Consider the following 19,173-nt stretch of genomic DNA (forward strand, 5'->3'; position numbering starts at 1 on the left):
GGTGGGGATATCGAATTTTATATTCCCTTAATTGTCTTGACGCGTACACGATTATCTTGATGTGCTGTATATGAAGCACCTTAATTCCTTATGCGAAGCGTCACTACAGATCACAAAATCTCCTTTTCCATCCAGCAATGCCATCATAGGGGCCGTCACCAATCATTGCTTCAATTCTTAAAAGCTGTTCTCGCATTTCTCTGTGCATTCGAACTTCTCAGTCTTATGAGTAAGCCGCGTTAAAGGGGCTACTATCTTTACAAACTTGAACGAACCTCTGGTAGTGACCGGCCAATCCTACCTCTGGTAGTCGCCCTAACCATGGTCATCAATTCCTCAGTGGTCCTTTATTCATTCTTGTTAGGATCCTCCACGAGATCCTCCTCAGTAACAATCCCATCTAGGACAACATCCTCAACCACTACATCCTCAATATGAACATCATCCGGTCCTGCGTTAGGACGCTCTATCGGATCCACAATCTGATCTCCAATTAGTAATAAAACATCATCGCGCTGTTGCTCCTCAACCTCAGGGTTCGGAGTCCCGCTACCATCTAGGATAACGAACTACGCTTCTATCACGATATTTATAAGGGTTCCCATAAGGGTTTTAACTGTCAGTACTACGTTAGGTAGCCCGACTATGAACTTGGCAAGAGTTCTTATTATCTTAGTGAACTTATTATTTTAACGTCATATCATCTCTGAGGTTTATAACGCTTAGCTCTGATACCATTTCTGTAACACCCATAAATCCGGGGTCGGGGATCCGGGTTGTCACGAGTTCCATTTCCCTTAATAACACCCAATCTTAATAAACAATCACCTACTCTGTACCGTGACCCCATAATAAACACACACACCACAAGTTATAGTCTCAGAGAAATAACACGAGTCATTTTATTCCAAAATTATATGCCATTACACCTTAAAAGGGTTTCTGAATAAATTTACATTTCTTTGCCATTATTACAATTGATAGAGATACATAAGTCTGGTACATCAAAAGTTGAAAGCCTAGCCTATTGGTAGTTCCTACCTCAGCTACAGCGACATCAACGCCTATAGGAAACTGCGGAACGTTTCTTTTTCGCTCGCGAATTGGGAGCTTGGTCCTGTTCATCTTGTCTATCTGATGTTGTGTGATGAAAGAAGAAAGCAAGGGTGAGCAACAAGCCCACCGAAATAATATGTATAATAATTAACAATATATGAGCATTCTCATAGTACTCATAAAAGTCTTGGTCAAGAAGAAATGAACCAAGCTGATATCTTAACGCGACCAAGTCACAAAATATTCAGTATATATATACATATATACTTTTCACAATCTTTGAAATCCTATGACATGTATAATATACATAGAGTTCCAGTTTATAACTGTATAAAATATCGTTGCAAGGTGATCTCCTATATCTAACCTTGTCTCAACATTTTTCCGAAAATCTTTGACATGCACAAGATAATCATTTACTAGATATAAGTTTAAAAGATGAAGTTACAAGATACTCCAATATACTTATATCCGAATACTGCTTGAACTACCACCGTTCAAGTTATAATCAGTTTCAAAAGTTCATCACCCAGATGAGACTACAAGATAAGACTTGAATAGATTCAATCCTTGAAATATCATTATAAATAATGAAGTTACGAGATACTTCCTTAAGTCCCGATATATATATATACCTATATATATACATTTCATACACTCCTTGAAAACCACTGTTATGAAAATTATAAACAGAGTTGCAATATCCAATGAATTTTGGAAATGAGAAAACCTTGGCATAAACCTGATATCTTGCTGATCAGGCAAAGATACCAATAAGTAACCTTTTCTACTAGTAGACGGACGAATTCCCAACTGGTCATCACCCTGGTCGCAATAGGACCTTATGCTGGACTGCCACTCAGCCACTTACGCATTTGATGGACTCCCACTGAGCCACTTACACTTTCATGGACGCCCACTGAGCCCATGTTGCTTATGCCGACTCAAATAGATGGACTTACTTCCCAAACGTTGGGTAAGTAATCAATTCATTTACCAAAACCGCAACCTTGTTGCGAATATAAAATACACTACAGAGCCGGATCCCTCTGGTTTTGAGCGAGTATTTAAATCCCCTTTAAAAGGAAGATCTTAAATATATAAAAAATGAGTTTTGGGATCCGCTCTAACTTTTAAAAATCATTTTAAAGACTCGAAAACACTTTAAAGAGTGTTTGGAGTAATGCTGATTTAATAAAGTAAATCAGTCCCAATATATTAGAAAATATATGAATATTATTATTTAAATAATATTCCCATAAAGAATAATTTTTATACAAATAATTGAAGTAGAAGTTGTAAAACTTATACTTGAAATGAATATTAAATAACCAAAGATATACTTATACGAAAGTACTATCTTTATTTGAATAATCAAAAATAAGTTTGATTATCGACACCTTATTCTTTAATAAAATAAAGAATATATTTCAGTAAATAATCAGAGTCATAGGTCCTCAAATGGATATTCAAATAATATCCATTAAATAATATAAACTGAGTCATAAGTCCCCGAATGAATATTCAAATAATATTCAGTTAATAAAATAAACTGAGTCAGAAGCCCTCGAATGAATATTCAAAATAATATTCATTAAATAAAATAAAAGGAGTCATAAGCCCTCGAATGAATATTCGAATAATATTCAATAAAAAAAGAGTCATAAGCCCCCAAATGAATATTCGAAATAATATTCATTAAATAAAATAAAAGGAGTCATAAGCCCTCGAATGAATATTCGAATAATATTCAATAAAAAAAGGAGTCATAAGCCCCCGAATGAATATTCGAAATAATATTCATTAAATAAAATAACGAATGAATATTCGAAATAATATTCATTAAATAAAATAAAAGGAGTCATAAGCCCCCGAATGAATATTCGAAATAATATTCACTAAATAATATAAAGTTATCGAATAAACCTTATTCGATTAATAGTTTTGAAAACTACATCAATATATATATATATATATATATAATATACTCGGGAACATCTACTCCCGGTTTTAGAAAAGGGTTCACCTTTGGGTCCCCTACACTCAGGGTATACGCAACTACTGCTTATCTCTAGCATAGGTATTATGCAACTAATAAGCATTTGAACCAACAGATATATAAATCAAGAATACGAAACAGGCATGCATATATATCATATCAACATGCTCCAATATATCGCAAGAATTTGCTAATAACAATCATGCACTTATCACAAGATAATGCATATACATATATACATCACAACAACAGTATAACAGGTAGAAAACTTGCCTGAGTGCTCCCGGATAGACTTAAGCTTAGAGTGGGTCCGATAACCTATGAACAACAACATAAGTCGGAATTAAACCCCGGTCGCTTAAGAAACTAGACTTTAACCATTTAGAGTCCTAACGTTCGTTTTCGCGCTTAACGATTCACTTAAGTCGCTCGAGTACCCTCGGCTCCACCTTTTTTAATAAATTAGCCATTAAGAGTTTTAAGGTGATTCTTTCGCGAGCACCTTACCAACTGCCTAATACACTTTACATAAATGTTTCATACCCCAAATAGTCATTTAAAGTCCTTAACCAAGGTTTCAAAATAAGGCGAGGGGTAATGGTTCAGTCGCGAAACGCCGTTACATAAAACGGTCGTTTCTCCTAAACCGTACATCGGATTCAAACGAACCACATATCAAAACGAAGCTCGTAATATGAACTACCTAATCATGGCAATGGTCAAAACCTAACAGGGAGTTCTCGGGTCCTGATGTTAAGAGCAAAAACAGTCTAAAGTAAATCGGACATTACGACGACTATGTTTACGCGATTTCCCAAATTTTTACCATTCCAAATCATATCAATCCAACTACCAATCAACAACAACTCAAGATACACATCAATGCTACTGATTTCAGTCATAATAAGCTCATGGATCTCAATCCAATCATATATTATAACATCTCCAAATTCAACTAAACTACTTAACAATTAAGCTCGAATCATGCTTATCATTCAAACTACTACTCATCCATCCAAACCATCTCCAAACTTCAACATTCAAACTTATTACTAAAGGGTGTGAAGATTTATACCTTTCTTGGAGGGTGAAAAGTTACTAGGAAGCCTTATGGAGCCTCCTACAAGCTTGATCTTTCCAAAGAAATCAAGAACACAAAGTTAGGCTTTAAAGTTTCTAAAAGTCCGATTGAAAAAACTGTAAAAATGAGGGTTTTACCATGCTTATTTGGATGAGACTTGTGAACAATAGTTGTAGGCCATCTCAATACCTTTCCAACGAGCTATAGAACACAACATTTGAGTGAGTATTGAAGGAGATATGGCAGTTTGAAGTTGCTTTGTTTATTTTAACCGAGAGCTTGATGAAGAAAAGGGAAGAGCTTTTGTGTTTTTTGTGATTTGTTTTGATTTGCCTTGGTTGGTTGACTTTTGTTTTGTTTTAATCATTTTTAACCATGAAAAAAAAATTGTGTGGTTATAAATCAACCACACTTCTTTCCCTTATGTCATGCTTTGGTCATCATGTGATGTCACCCTCCACACTTGTCCTCTTCTTGTTGGTTTGATGACATCATCATCCCTAACCTCCTTGATTAACTCTTAATTGCTTGCCTAATGACCGCTGATCTGTTATACGGTTCGCTTAACTTTCTTTTCGTTTATCGTTTGAGGGATCATACCCGGGATGTTATTACTTAGGTTTCTTTAACCTTTCTCAATACATTATATTCCTTTCATGATCCTTTCTTTTAATCCTTGAATTTAAATCCTTTTTATTCTGTTACCTTATACTCAATTATTTCTGTATCTGGTAGATTTTCGGGAAAAATCAAAGTGTTCAAATTTAGATTCTGACGATCTTTACATACACTTATTTATCATATAGAGTACTAATAATATCCCAGAAGATCAATAAAAGAGCCCCTACATAGTGTGGCATGAAAAGTTTTCTTATTCAGCATAATCAGCAAAATAATATTTATAAGGGTTTCAAAAATTCCAAAAATTGGGGTTATTACAAAAATGCCAATTTGCCAACAAGTTTTTGGGAAGAAGCTATCAACATTGCATGCTACACTCAAAACAGATATCTCATCAACAAAAATCTTGACAAGTCACCCTACTCAATCTTATCAAAAAGGAAGCCTACTATGAAGCATCTAAATGTGTTTGGAAGCAATTGTTTTGTTCTAAAAGACAACTCTGAATATGTGGGAAAATTTGACTCTAAAGTTTTTAAAGCAATTTTTGTGGGATATTTATTGAAAAGAACTGCCTATAGAGTTTATGAGCTTGAACAAAATAAAATTATGGAAAGCACAGATGTGAATTTTGATGATGAAAAGTGTCAAGCTTTGGAATGCCTTGATGAGAATGAAGCTAAAGCCCTTAAGTTAAAAAATCTCAACATTGATAGTGATTCTGAAGATGAAGCTGAAATCAACACAAGCAACAGAATGAATGAAGAGTCAACTGAGCAAGTAAATCATGAGAATGGAAACTCATCTCATACACCTGAATTTGATAGCACAAACTCAGGAAGGGAAAGATGAGAAAGTTCTGCAAGTCATGCCAATGGTGAAGAAAATGTAAAAAATTAAACTCAACAAAATCACACTAGAAAATGGGATATGAGTCACACAAGAGATGCAATTATTGGTGATCCAAATGTGGAGTGGGGACTAGAAGTACAACTGTTAATGAATGTCTACATGCATGCTTTCTTTCACAAATTGAGCCTAAGAAAATTGAGGTAACTCTACTTGATCCTGACTGGATATCGGCTATGCAAGAAGAGCTAAATTAATTTGAAAGAAACAAAGTTTGGAAGTTGGTTCAAGCACCAAAGAACAAAAACATAATTGGAACAATGTGGGTGTACAAAAATAAAATGGATGAAAATAGAATTATAACAAGAAATAAAGCAAGGTTGGTTGCAAGAGGCTACTCACAGGAGGAAGGAATTGATTATGATGAAACTTTTACTCCAGTTGCAAGACTTGAAGCAATAAGGATCTTTCTTGCATTTGTTGCATACTCAAATTTTAAAGTATATCAAATGGATGTAAAGAGTGCATTTCTTAATGGTGAGTTGGAAGAAGAAGTTTATGTGGAACAGCCACCTGGCTTTGAAGATCCAGAATTTCCAGATTTTATTTATCAACTACTCAAGGCTCTATATGGATTGAAGCAAGCACCTAGAGCTTGGTATAATACATTGTCAGAATTTTTGCTTAAACATGGATTCACTAGAGGAACAATTGACAAGAATATATTCTACAAACAACATGGTGGTGATAATGATCATAGTTCAAATCTATGTGGATGATATTATTTTTGGTTCTACAAATAAAAAATTATGTCAAAGATTCTCAAGACTTATGCAGAGGGAATATGAGATGAGCATGATGAGAGAATTAAGTTACTTTTTTGGACTCGAAGTTAGCCAAAGAAGTAATGGAATCTTCATCAACCAAACCAAGTATGTTAAAGATTTATTAAAGAAATTTAGAATGGTTGACTGTTGTTAGGATGTTAACACGCGCTAATAATACACGCAAGTATACACGTTCGCAAGTAGTATGAGATTTAGATCAAATTCGTTCCCACAGAGACTCTTTGGTTAATTTAAGAATATGCACCTATGCAACAATGATATGGTTATTATCCAATACAAAGACAGATAACAAGTTGAGATTGTTTATAACTAAGAATTAAACTAACAATTATAACTAAGAGAACAATAATGGTTGAATTAATATATATGACAAACAAAGGATCCTAACTTCATTAAATAATTCATTCAATAGCCTTTTTTTTCTTAATCTTAGCATGTAATGGTGATGACCCTAATCAGATAACATGAAACTAGTAAATGCCAACTTTTGTTGTACGAATACCCTACTACCAAGCATCCACAAAAGAGATAGAAGTTGAATATACACCAATTATGCTTAGTCCTTATATGTCTATAAGAATTGAAAACATAACGGTTTAATGCGCAAGTTATCTATCATGATTACATAGGGCAAGTAAGATGGTTAAAATTACCTACGAATCATGCATAACAAATACATGAACCTATCCTAGAATGGCAAGTTCTAAATCTCTATATTCACTATCGCTTCAATACAGATTAACACACTATCTTATATGTTAGCTACGCATATAAGACGAATAAGCACAACTAATACTAGGATATCAATCAATCACCACACACCAAGATATCGAAACAATTTAACTATAAAAATCCAAAAGTAAATCCGTTAGAACCCCACGATAACGATTAGTTCATAACCGAACTCATCGCCATCATGGGTTCCAATGAAAGCATGAAAATAAATAATATAAAAGTACTAGGGTTCAAAGACAAATCGAAAACAAGCATCCAAGTATCAACTATATTAAAGAAAATAAGAGTCTTCTTCTCCGTAGCCTTCTCATGCTCTCTAGGTCTTCTTATTGCTCTCCCAGGTCTCCTTATTGTTAAAAAACGTCTTTTTATTGGTATATATAGGCTCCAGGATGACCAGGACTCTCAAAATCTTCAATTTCGACTAAAATCAGGATTCTGGGGCAGAAACCGGGCGCGGGCGCTCTACTACAGGGCGTGGCCGCGTTGGTTCTGGCGCGGCCGCGCTGACATTCTGGAAAAATTCTGACAATTCTTCTTTAGCCCGTATCTTGAGTTCTGCTTGTCAGAATTAAGAGATTCAACTGTGCACGCGAAGCTAACGAGATTATCTACAACTTAAGAGTGTCTTAGACTTCTAATTCTGATTTTTTTTCAGCATATTTACTTGAAAAGCTTCTTTCTTCATTTAACTGATGCCTGAAAAGTAATAACGCAAAAACACATCAAAAATACCAACAACTTGAGTCCAAAACACCAAATTAAGCTTGTAATGAAGCGTTCCAAGTAGATATAAAATCCACTTATCACACCCCCAAACTTAAATCGATGTTTGTCCTCACACATAAACAGACTCAAAACTACAAAACAAACCTAATACATAAATGCAACTACACGAATGCAACTAAATGATAATGCAATCGATCCCCTCAGAATAACCATAACCAACCAATAAGCTAACGCCCTTACAAATGCAATAACTTTTAACAGAGTTCGAATAAATCTCACAAATCAACTCACAAATCAAAAATGTGCGTGTTTGGATGCTTAACAGATATACTTTCGACACTAGATCAATAACCATAACTTATCTTTCATCAAAAAAATCACAAGTTTATAACTAGAATAGACGTTAAACGCATAATGACTCACAACACCTCCTTTCTACTACAGTTATACAAGGATTCATGATATTATTGAACACATAAAAAAGATGTTTGTTAGACCGTGCAATGAATGAGGTCCCAAAAGACTTATGCAATAATACCCATGTAGCGGGCGTTAGGTTAGCGGATCCCAGACTATGAAAAGCCTTAGGTCACTAGCACAAAGTCCCCTAAGAACTTAATAACTGGAGTATTAAAGAGCTCACTCTTGATCAATTATGTATAAACAAATACTTTTTTTTCTTTTTTTCATTTTCTTCTTTTTCAACAATTTCTGAATGAGTGCGTTTCGCTCCATCTCATTCAACCCTAGACTACTCATATAAATATGAGCCGACTACTAGCCATTTGATGCCTAGCCTTAGAACAACTAGCAATGAAATCCAAGTTTTTCTCCAGTTTAAAAAAAATCAGTGTTTTTACATCATTACGAGAATAGAAAAAATTCTAAATATAAACCAGTGATTAAATCTCAAATAATAAACAAGCATAATTATGATCTAGATCAAAAGCAATCTTATAAGACTTTGTGATTTTTTTTGTTTCCGGGCATGCAAATCAATTCATTAGACTTAATCAACCTTCTATTCGTCATCACCATACTCAAATCAACATCAACATATCAATCAAGAATAGCTCAACCTAAGGGATCATGTTATATGCATACAACTGCAACTACATGGACTCACATGATAACAAAAATAAAATGCAAACAAATATGTCCTAAATGAACAATCATGCAAAAAAAATGAATGAACTACAACTAAATATGCAATATGAATCTATATGAATCTATATGGACACACAAATACTATTAATCCTTACATTATCACCCCCAAACTTAAAATTTTTAATGTCCTCATTGAAGGTAATAATAAGGATTTCAGGCATACCTAGTTATTGGGAAGATCACCCTCCTCGGGTGGAGGATCAGGTGGCCAATCAAGCTCGACAATAGTGGCTCGGAAAATAGTGCCCAAAGCCTGTGTCAAATCTGCAGCAAAATGACGGTGAATGTCGTGCATGGCCTCCATACGCCTAGTCAATCGCCTGTACTGTGCATCACCAACACCAGTCCTATCAACTACCTGCTGCACATGAGAAGAACCCTTTGTAGGCACGGGAAGATCCGTCCAGCTACTCTTGACATCATCCAAAATATATCCCAACCCCTTATCATGGGGTGCATCTAAGAATGAATAACTCAAGTGATCTGGCAGTCAGTTGAGCTCAAGTGTAGGAGCTTTTTCAATAGATGGTTCAAAACGCTCCTGAGAAATTTTCAGCTTTGTTAATCCAAGAGAATTGAATGGCATCTCCAATTTCCTCTTCCACGGAGGTGCATTCAAAACCTGTAATTGCTCTGCTCCTTCTTCATCTTTAATAACTGATTCTCCTATTAAGGTTCTCTCTAAGGTATCTGACTTTGGCAATTGCTCAAGCTCCTAATTTAGACTGAGTCTACCCACTCTACTTTAAAGCACTCCTCTTTAGTTGTGGGTAACTTTATTGCCTTAAACACATGAGAAGTGACCTTTTGATCATGAACCTTCATCGTAAGCTCTCCTTTTTGTACATCGATCATAGTCCGGCCAGTAGCTAAGAATGGTCTCCCCAAGATAATGGGAATCTTCTTATCCTCCTCAAAGTCAAGAATAACAAAGTAAGAAGGAAAGATAAGTTTGTCCACCTTGACCAACACATCCTCCACAATGCCTCGTGGATATGTAATAGAATAATCGGCCAACTACAATGACATATATGTCGGCTTCAAATCAGGTAGACCAAGCTTCTTGAAGATAGACAAGGGCATCAAATTGATGCTAGCTCCCAAATCACATAAACACTTGTCGAACGACAAGTTTCCGATGGTGCAAGGAATAGTGAAGCTTCCAGGATCTTTAAGCTTCTGAGGCAACTTCTGTTAAGCACAACATTGCATTCCTCCGTGAGAGCAAGGGTCTATAAGTCATCAAGCTTCACTTCTCGAGAGAGAATACCTTTCATAAACTTCACATATCTAGGCATCTGTTCAAGAGCTTCAACGAAAGGGATGTTGATATGAAGTTTCTTGAACACCTACAGAAACTTCTCAAACTGCTTATCCAATTTTTTCTTTTACAGCCTCTTAGGAAAAGGAGGTGGAGGATAGATCCGTTTCTCCCCTATATTACCCTCAGGATGAGTGTGTTCCATAGTAGTCTTCCTTGGCTCCACCTCTGCTTACTTCTGCACTACTGTTTCAGCTACAATCTCATTTTTTGGAATTGGTAAGGATGCAGACGCACCTACATTCTGGACAAAATTTGTAGAATCTTCATCTTGCTGAATTTGGGGGCTTGGGACCTTTCCAGACCTCAAGGTGATGGCGTTCACCTGTTCTTCAATCCCCCTCTCACCTGGATTGGCTTCTGTATCACTAGGAAGCATTTTTGGTGGTCGATTGAATAAGGCGTTAGCAATTTACCTTATTTGGTCCTCTAGAGTCTTGATAGAAACAGTCTGGCTTTGGCATATAAGAGCCTGGTTTTTGAACATAAGCCTCAACTCCTCCAATTCAGATTTTTCATTCGAAAATTGACCTGCATCATGAGTTTGTTATTGAAGTTGGAGTTGTTGTCTTGGTGCAAATTATTGCTGAAAACCAGGACGGTTAAATTGTTTTTCTCCAAACTGCTGGAACGGCTGTTGCATCACATTCTGAATGTTGCTCCATCTGAAGTTAGGATGATTCCAGTTGTCATGATGATAAGTGTCTGGAACTAGTTACTGCGATCTTTTAAAGTTGCTCACAAACTGAGCCAATTCACTGGATATAGTGCATTGCTCCGTCGCATGCGAACCTGCACATAGCTCACAAACACTGGTTAATTGATTAACACCATAGTTAGCCAGAGAATCGATCTTCATAGATAACTCATTTAGTTGAGCAGTGATAGCCGTAGCAGTATCCACTTGAAGAACTCCTGCTACCTAGCCTTGTGGCAATCTCTGAGTTGGATACTGATATTCATTAGCAGCCATCAGTTCAATTAGATCATAAGCTTCATCATAGCTCTTAGCCCATAAGGCTCCACCTGATGCTACATCGAGCATGGGTCTGGACTGTGCTCCCAAACTATTATAAAAACAATTAATGATCATTCAATCAGGCATTTCATGACGAAGACACTTCCTAAACATCTCCTTGTAGCGCTCCCAAGCTTCATATAAAGATTCTCCTGATTGTTGCGCAAATTGAGTAAGAGCATTCCTGATTGCAGCTGTCTTTGCCATAGGGAAGAATTTAGTGAGAAACTTTTGAGAAAGATCTTCCCAAGTAATAATCGAACCAGCTGGTAGAGAGTGTAACCAGCTCTTAGCCTTGTCCCTCAGAGAGAATGGGAATAGTCTCAGCTTCACAGCATCTTCAGAAACACCGTTGAACTTGAAGGTGTCGTAGATCTTAATGAAATCCCTAATGTGCATATTGGGATCTTCCGTTGGAGAACCCCCAAACTGGATTGAATTCTGCACCTATTGAATTATGTCAGGCTTGATCTCAAAGGTATTAGCTGTGATAGCTGGCCTGATAATGCTAGATTGAAAGTCATTGATCTTGGGTTGAGAAAAATCCATCAAGGCTTTCGTTCGTGCTGTTGGATCTCCCATTGTAATGAGTACCTGAAACATAAACAAATAAATCGTGAAAGTAAAAGAATCCGAGTCAGTGAACTTTAATGACCACTGATGACAAGCACATAAACTAAAAATTAACACCGAGTCCCCGGAAGCGGCGCCAAAAACTTGTTAGGACGTTAACACGCACTAATAATACACGCAAGTATACGCGTTCGCAAGTAGTATAAGATTTAGATCAAATTCGTTCCCACAAAGACTCTTTGGTTAATTTAAGAATATGCACATATACAACAATGATATGGTTAGTATCCAATGCTAAGACAAATAACAAGTTGAGATTGTTTATAACTAAGAATTAAACTAACAATTATAAGTGAGAGAACAAGAAAGGTTGAATTAATATATATGACAAACATGGGATCCTCACTTCATTAAATACTTCATTTAATAGCCTTTTTGTTCTTAACCTTAGCATGTAATGGTGATGACCCTAATCAGATAGCACGAAACTAGTAAACGCCAACTTTCGTTGTACGAATACCCTACTACCAAGCATCCACAAAAGAGATAGAAGTTGAATAGACACCAATTATGCTTAGTCCTTATATGTCTATAAGAATCGAAAACATAACGGTTTAATGTACAAGTTATCTATCGTGATTACATAGGTCAAGTAAGATGGTTAAAATTACATACGAATCATGCATAACAAATACATGAACCTATGCTAGCATGGCAAGTTCTAAATCTCCATATTCACTGTCGCTTCAATAGAGATTAACACGCTATCTTATATGTTAGCTACGCACATAAGCCGAATAAGCGCAACCAATACTAGGATATCAATCAATCACCACACACCAAGATATCGAAACAAATTAACTATAAAAATCCATAATTAAATCCGTTAGAACCCCACGATAACGATAAGTTCATAACAGAACTCATCGTTACCATGGGTTCCAATGAAAGCATGATAATAAACAATATAAGAGTACCAGGGTTCAAAGACAAATCGAAAACAAGCATCCAAGTATCAACTATATTAAAGAAAATAAGAGTCTTCTTCTCCGTAGCCTTCTTGTGCTCTCTAGGTCTTCTTATTGCTCTCCCAGGTCTCCTTATTGTTAAAAACATCTTTTTATTGGTATATATAGGCTCCAGGATGACCGGGACTCTCAAAATCTTCAATTTCGACTAAAATCAGGATTCTGGGGTAGAAATTGGGCGCGGGCGCGCTGCTACAGGGCGCGACTGCGTTGGAATTGTATTTCAGCGGCGCGGGCGTGCTGGTTCTGGCGCGGCCGCGCTGACATTCTGAAAAAATTCTGACAATTCTTCTTTTGCCCGTATCTTGAGTTCTACTCGTCAGAATTAGGAGATTCAACTGCCCACGCGAAGCTAACGAGATTATCTACAACTTGAGAGTGGCCTAGGCTTCCAGTTCTGATCTATTTTCAGCATATTTACTTGAAAAGCTTCTTTCTTTATTTAACTGATTTATGAAATGTAATAACGCAAAAACACGTCAAAAATACCAACAACTTGAGTCCAAAACACCAACTTAAGCTTGTAATGAAGTGTTCCAAGTAGATATAAAATCCACTTATCAACTGTTCACCTGCATCGACACCTATGTCTACAGTTATAAAGTTGGATGAAGATAAGAAAGGAAAAAGTGTAGACATTTCAGGTTATAGAGGAATGATTGGATCTTTGCTATATTTGACTTCTAGTAGACCAGACATTATGTTTGCAACATGTCTGTGTGCAAGATTTCAAGCCAATCCAAAGGTATCACATTTGATGGTTGTGAAGAGAATTTTCGGATACTTGAGGTAGCGCATGTTTTCGGCCAAACAGAAACACCAAACTTGGGATTGTGGTATCTTAAGGGAACTTGATTTGAAGCTGTTGGATACACATATGCAGATTTTGCTGGATGCAGGGTTGATAGAAAGATCACTAGTGGAAACTGTCAATTTCTTGGACAAAGACTTGTATCCTAGTACAGTAAAAAACATGAATATGTGTCAACTTCCATAGCTGAGGCTGAATACATAGCTGCTGGAAGTTGATGTGCTCAAATGCTTTGGATTAGAAATTAACTAATGGATCATGGCCTAGTGTTACACAAAATTCCAATTATATATGACAATACTAGTGCTATTTTTATTGTTGCTAATCCAGTTAATCATTATAGAACAAAGCAAATTAATGTAAGGTACCATTTTATTAGAAAACATGCCGCAAATGGTACTATTGAGCTCATTTTTGTTCTAACAGAAAAATAATTAGCTGACATTTTCAGTAAACCTTTGGATGAAGCAACTTTCACTAGACTTGTTGATGAAATTAGAATGTTAAATTTTTTATCCTAAAGGCAAGAAATTAACTAATATGTTGCAGTAGATTAATTTCTAGTGGATCAATATTAATTTGATTTAGTTAAAAATTAACTAGGAATATGATCTACAAATATTTCAGAATTCTCTGCATATTTATTTTTTAAAATTCAAAATTCAGCTTGGAATTTTTCAAATTCTAAGAAAAACTGTCTAAATGTTAATTTAGATTTTCAATATGTGAAGTTAATATAAGACAGAATCAAAAAGAATAAAAGTATATAGAGAACTGAGTTCTCGATAAGTCTAACTGGCTTCTTGACAAGTCATTTTGAGACTTCTCGATAGAGTTCTCGATAAGACTTTTTCTTGACTTCTCGAAGGACTTCTCGACAAGCCTCATTATGATTTCTCGATAAGTCTTGTAGAGATCTTGACATATGTTAATTCATATAGTTCTCTACAAGTATCCATTTTTAGACTTCTCGATAACTTAGAACTAGAATAATTTAATGTAATAAATTATATTAGTAAAATAATTCTAATTTTATTTTGATTTATTCAAATAAAAATTGGAAAAAGTCAGTCCATTCAGGACAAACTGGGTATTTATTTGACATCTCGATAAGTCACTATCTAGTTCTCGATAAGAGTCAGGAAAGTGACATATCGATATGTATCTATTCTCTCACGTGACTACTCGATAAGCAAATCTGAAACGTTTATTCCTACTTCTCGACAAGTCACTTACCTTTTTCTATAAATACTCATACATCTCGACATAACCCCTCTTTACACTTTCGAGATCTAGAGTGACCTAGTTTTTGCAAATCTTAATCGTTCTCTTTCATTTCGAACTCTTTCTCTTTCAAATCTTTTACACACTCAAATTCAAACACTTAAAATGACATCAAACAATGTTAGAGCTTTCATCCCAAAGGAGGGCACCAACTACATAGCTTTCACAGATGCTAATCAAGCTCCTGATAGCTTCAAAAGCTTTATGAAGTTTTTGTCCGAGACATACTTTGCAGGTTCTTTAAATGCTAATCCCATTCTGTACATGGATGTTTTCAGCGAATTCTTGAATTCAGTTGTGGTTAGGATAGTTGCGCATGAGTCTCACGTTGTATCTCTAGTGGTGAACTGCTCAATCCAAGGCCAACATGTAGAGTTTAATGAGGATGATGTCAACAAGGCCCTGGGAATTCCTACTAAAAGCATGGTGGAGGTACCTACCCAACATGAGCTAGCTGAATTTATGGACTTCATAAATTACATTGAAAGGATCAACCTTGCTAGCTTGAACAAGAAGCATCTAATGAGGGAATGGTCATTCCTGTTTGATTCCATAGTGAGAGCCTTCACCTGCAGGAAGACGAGGTATGACAATATATTCAGTGTGGTACAAAAGATGGTGTTCTCCATGGCTCACAACAGGCATGTGAATATGGGGCTATTGATTCCGGAAGAACTCAGCACAAGGCTCACAATGCCTTTGGCCACAAGAGATAAGGAAATTTCCTTTCCTAGGTTTATTATGTCTACTTTAAATCATAAAGTTTAAGACATACATCTACTTAATGGTATTGATATAACCAAAATAGGCAACTGTAAATAAGTGTCCAAAATTTTATTTGGTTCACTAATTACAAAGAATAAGGTACTTGTAAGTCTGAGAATCACTAACTTTATGTTAGAAATATTCAGGACTTACCCTTACCCTATGCCTGACATGAGGTCTAATGTAACATCTAGTACAGTTATGGCTCATGTGCCTATGGAAGTACAAACACAGAAACACCAACATGGGCCTTCCACAACTGAGATCATTTCTTCTCTACCATTAGAAGCTAGTAAACCAACCACTTCATCATCTCAACAGGGTGGAGTGAGTAAAAAAAAGAGAAAGCAGGCACCCTTAATTGTTGTGAATGAGAGTGGTGAAGACCACATTTTACTAGAGTCTACCTTGATAAAAAAATCCAAAAAAGGTAATAAAAAAATCTGAGCCGACCACTCATGGAGCTACCTCTGTATCCTCCCAAAAGGATGCAGTTGTAATAGAGGGAATTAAACATACTCTAAAGGCATCCTCTCAACAGGATGTCTCTATTGAACAAAGCACTCTCCCTAGTGCACCTTGTAAAGAGTCTGCACCACAACTTGAGCACTTTCAAGTTTATGAAATAAGAAATAAGGGCGGCACACACATTGAGAGCACATTATTTTAAAGCTCCCTCATCTATTCGGTGGGAGCTGCCAACACTCAATGCTCAAATCTCTAATCTCATATCTCAAATTTCTTTTACTTACAATGAAATACTTGAATCTACTTCTCAAGTGTTGCCAACATAAAGTGATACAGTTCAAGAAACCGTGGTCAGCACCCAGGAACCATATTTGGAGTTTTAGTTTAATATTTAAGTATAATTTATTGTCTGAAAATTTGGGCTATTATAGTTGGTAACAGAGCCTAGGTTAGCTTCCTATAGACTGTCTTTAGGCTTGACCTGTGAGTTATGAGTTTAGTTATTTCTATTTCCAAAAAAAAACCTTCAATTATTTTTATTTGGTTAAATGGTTTTTTTTTACTTTCTTGACACTGAAATATTTTTGGTATCATATAATGTTTTTGGTATGTTTAAATTTGAGGACCAGGATTTTTGTAATTATATATAAATAAATATATACATTTTTTTGCACTTTAATTATCTAGTTAGATAAGAAAATAATATTTTATTATATAGATTTGTTAAAAAATGTGAAAACCTATATTTTTATATTAAAAATATTAATATTTCTAATTTTCTAATATATTTAAGTAGGGTTAAAAATAACTATTTTAATTTATATGTGCATAATTTTAATTTAATATATATTTATTTTATGACTATAATTTAAAAATAGGTGTAGTCATGTTGTGTATATATATTAGTATGTGTTATGTGTATTTTAAAAACTCAGTCAAATACTACATGTTAACGAATAGATAATGTTTGTTTAAATTTGTGATTACGTACCCACTAATCCATTTAATCCAGAGTACTAGTTGAACCAACTGAAACGAATATGTCCTAAGTCCAATCATGTATTAGAATTTAGGAATAACTTTTATGTAATCTGTTTTGATTTCATTGATATTAATAAAGACTTGTTTTGTTTTTATTACGGGCTTTATCTATTTAAGTGTTTAAATAAGATATACCATAGTTTAGAGTAAAGCTTTTTATGGATTATGATGAGATCATAATAGTGAGACCTAAAAAGATGATAACTCTAAACTTAAATAGTTCCTGGTCATAGGATTACTAACTGGTAATTAATAATCCGCAAAGATCGGTACATACTATGTTTGCTTCATTATGAAGGATGTCTGTTCTCATAGACATTTGTGTGGTGACACTATAGCTAGTATGTAGGTGCTTATTATGGAATAAGTTCACTGAACATGACTCGCCCAGCTGAACAACTGATGGAGTTCACTCACGTGTCAGCAGTTGTTCGCTTAGTGATAGTTGTACAAGTATCCTTAGACTTGAGGTCATCATAGTCATCTTGTGTACACTGAACTATGTTTTGGTTTAGTTCTTAGTCTCCATGGACAATTATTAGGGCTCTTCTGGGTATAGGAATTTGTACACGAAGATAGTGTATGATCAATAAAGGATCTACCCCTTCCAGTGAAGGAAGCGAATGTTCAAGGCTGATCCACTTATGCTAGTTCAGGAATCTCTGGCCAGAGTGAATGAAATTAGAAAGGAGTTTCTAATTTGCATAGAACTACGCATAGTAAATGGTAAGCAAGTGATTGAATTAGATAGGCTTGACACGAGATCCATGCCTTGTATTTAATCGGAACATTGTAGGGTAGAAGGAGTTTATTGTACGGTAACTATTCACTGACAGATTCTTGGTATTCTAAGCAGTGAATTCATATTATCCGGATAGTCGCGATATGTTGAGAAGCATCACTCACGATGTAGAATAAATGTGATTAATTAATTAATCATATTTAATAAATTAGAGAATTTATATAAATAATGATAAAATAGTTTTATTATTATTTATTTCTACTACTGGCTTAATATTGAACCTACAGGGTCACACCATAAAAAGAGAATGATTTTATGGTGGAGGAATTAATTAATAATGGCTAATAATTATTTATTTGTGAAATAAATAATTAATTGGCAAATTTAATAATTGATTAAATGATATTTAATTGATTATAAATTAATTAAGAAAAGTTCTTAATATTATTAATTAAGGATTTAATTTTTGGAAATTAAATCAAGAGAGAGAATTATTTCTAAAGTGTTTAGAAAAAGGATTAATAATTAAAAGGTGTTTTAATTATTAATGAGAATAATAAATGGGATAATAATAATATTATTTATGGAAAAATTTCAGCTGAAAATTTTGCCTATAAATACACTATTATAGACCCTATTTTTATTTGAACCCCAGAAACCCAAAAGTTTCAGAAAACCAAATTCTCTCCACCTCCTCCTCCTAAAAGTCGTTTTCTTGGTGGATACCGGTGGAGTGCTTCACACTTGAGGAGTAACTGCTAAGGATCTCTGATCGTTGTCTCCGAATTATTTTAGAAGGTTAGATTCGATCCCTCGAATTTTTATTCACGATTTATATGCTTTTATTTGGATTTTGTATGTGCAAAAGTGTTTTTTCATGCCCCACTGCGTTTAAAAAAACCAACAATGGTATCAGAGCATAGGTTGTATGCATATAGATCTGTGGTAAAAATTTCAGAATTTTATATGCTTGTATGAATTAATTATGATTTTTACAAGTTATATTATGGATTAATTTTGTCTGATGAGAAATCGTT

The 19,173-nt window shown here is 35.0% G+C and overlaps 1 non-coding gene across 1 annotated transcript; it reads left to right on the top strand.

Annotated features, from left to right (window-relative positions):
• The first annotated feature begins 11,509 nt into the window (after window positions 1–11,509).
• Window positions 11,510–11,616, top strand: LOC141710397 (small nucleolar RNA R71). Its single transcript, XR_012570919.1, has one exon. It is a non-coding gene; the product is annotated as a small nucleolar RNA R71 (small nucleolar RNA).
• The last annotated feature ends 7,557 nt before the right edge of the window (window positions 11,617–19,173 follow it).

This window comes from Apium graveolens, chromosome 2 (assembly GCF_009905375.1).
Source record: "Apium graveolens cultivar Ventura chromosome 2, ASM990537v1, whole genome shotgun sequence".
NCBI classification, from domain to species: domain Eukaryota; kingdom Viridiplantae; phylum Streptophyta; class Magnoliopsida; order Apiales; family Apiaceae; genus Apium; species Apium graveolens.